Source organism: Procambarus clarkii, unplaced genomic scaffold (genome assembly GCF_040958095.1).
Source record: "Procambarus clarkii isolate CNS0578487 unplaced genomic scaffold, FALCON_Pclarkii_2.0 HiC_scaffold_180, whole genome shotgun sequence".
Classification (NCBI taxonomy): Eukaryota; Metazoa; Arthropoda; class Malacostraca; order Decapoda; family Cambaridae; genus Procambarus; species Procambarus clarkii.
Genome location: NW_027189213.1, coordinates 58485 through 60563, shown reverse-complemented (window position 1 = coordinate 60563; position 2079 = coordinate 58485). Strand labels below are relative to the sequence as shown.

Below are 2079 nucleotides of genomic sequence, written 5' to 3'. Positions count from 1 at the left end.
GGGTAGGCTGAGGAAGTAGGTAGATGTAAAATGTCTGTAAATGGCGAAAGAACATAAACCCAAGACTGAATAAACGATGTTAAATATCCATGCCAAGGAGACAAAAATATGTTAGGATACAATTACCATTAAGACACCACAAGAAGGTCCGTATCCTGCCGTGATGACTAAAAAGAGTTGGTTATTAGCCACAATGTGTAGGCAGTCTCATGCCAACGGCCATACCACGTTGAGAACACCGCTTCTCGTCCGATCAGCGAAGTTAAGCAACGTTGGGTTTGGTTAGTACTTGGATGGGTGACCGCCTGGGAACACCAAATGCTGTTGGCAATAATGTTTTTTGTTTTGTTTTGTTTTGTTTCGTTTGTTTTTGTTTGAATGGCTGGCTGGCTGGCTGGCTGGCTCCACGGGAAATTCACGGAGTTGTGTGGAATAAGGCCTGGTAAAATGAATTAATATGTATGTCATGTTTAAAACAAACTCGCTTAATATAGTGTGTGAGGCTTTATACAAAAACAAACAACCAAAACAAAACATGTTGTATATATATATATATATATATATATATATATATATATATATATATATATATATATATATATATATATATATATATATATATATATATATATATATATATATATATATATATATATATATATATAGCTTAATCCGGGTTTGAACTCGCAACTCCAAGAATACGCATCACTTATATACACTTTACCACTGGACCACTGCAGGACACTTGATGCTGAGGTATCAATTTAATGACGTAAATGCCATTTCCACAAATAAATGATAATTTAAAAGTATTTGTATGTACAAATCTTTTCTGTTTAAAAGGCTACAATATCAGTTACTGATATAATTTGTGTTAATGTTTCTATACCCACAGGAAGGCATGTTTTTGCTTATATGTAAGGGGTACGGAGAAGGAATCCACAGACCATCATTCCCCTTCCCCCCCCCCCCCCCCCCTCCCACCTACTACCACCACCACCACCACCACCACCACTACTCACCACCAATCACCACCAATCACCACCACCACCACCAATCACCACCAATCACCACCACCACACCTAACCGAAAACCCCCTAACACATCAACCCTCCCCCCAATCAACAGGCGAAATAATAACCCTCAAATGCCTGCCTGCCTGCCAGCCAGCCAATACTAACGGTCTTCTCAGAAAGAAAATCTCTTTGTATCTGTATTACTTGATGAAATGTATGATTCTAATAATGAAAATAAATTGTTATGTCGGTTGTATGAGCATAATGACCAATATGCACATGATATGAATGAATTAAATAGTGTAGTTTTAAGTAATTAGGTTGTAGACACATTAAGCGGATATGATATTTGACGCGTCCAGAACTGGTGATTTTTGGTTTAGTTTTAAATGCACCACCACCACCACCATTGCTTCCCCAGAGCCTAATTAAGGACCGGTAAAAGGAGTCAATATGTATGTCATCTATAAAACCAAAGAATGAATAAAAACACACACACACACACCTACATAATAGTACTAGGAAGATTGTATGGCATAAAAAAAAAAAAAAGTACTCCCATTGGGTCGTTTGAACTCGCGACTTCCAAAACACCAGCCACACACCTTACCACCCAGCCACCATAGAGTTGGTATAATTGTGCAACTTTAGTTTATAAAACTAAAGTTCTTATTGTCTCAAATCTTATTGTCTGTTCTATGAAAAGGCATGATGTAAATTATGTATTTTTTGAATGATTGAATTGTAGGCACATTAAGCGGATTCGATATTTGATATATCCAGAAAAGGTGATTTCTGTTCAGTTTTAAAATGCATCACCGTTAACGCTAAAGGACTGGTAAAACGACTCGATGTTTGTCATTTTTAAAATAAACACTAAAACTAGGCCCTTAACATATATAATGTTTGAATATAAATTGAATGCATATAAATACAAAGTGGGAGTGGCTGGCTGGCTGGCTGCCTGCCTGCCTGGCTGGCTGGCTGGCTGGCTGGCTGGCTGGCTGGCTGGCTGGCTGGCTGACTGGCTGGCTGGCTGCCTGCCTGCCTGCCTGCCTGCCTG

At 38.6% G+C, this 2079-nt stretch overlaps 1 non-coding gene across 1 annotated transcript; it reads left to right on the top strand.

Annotated features, from left to right (window-relative positions):
• The first annotated feature begins 211 nt into the window (after window positions 1-211).
• On the top strand, window positions 212-330 carry LOC138361113 (5S ribosomal RNA). Its single transcript, XR_011226796.1, has one exon. It is a non-coding gene; the product is annotated as a 5S ribosomal RNA (ribosomal RNA).
• Window positions 331-2079: the final 1749 nt, after the last annotated feature.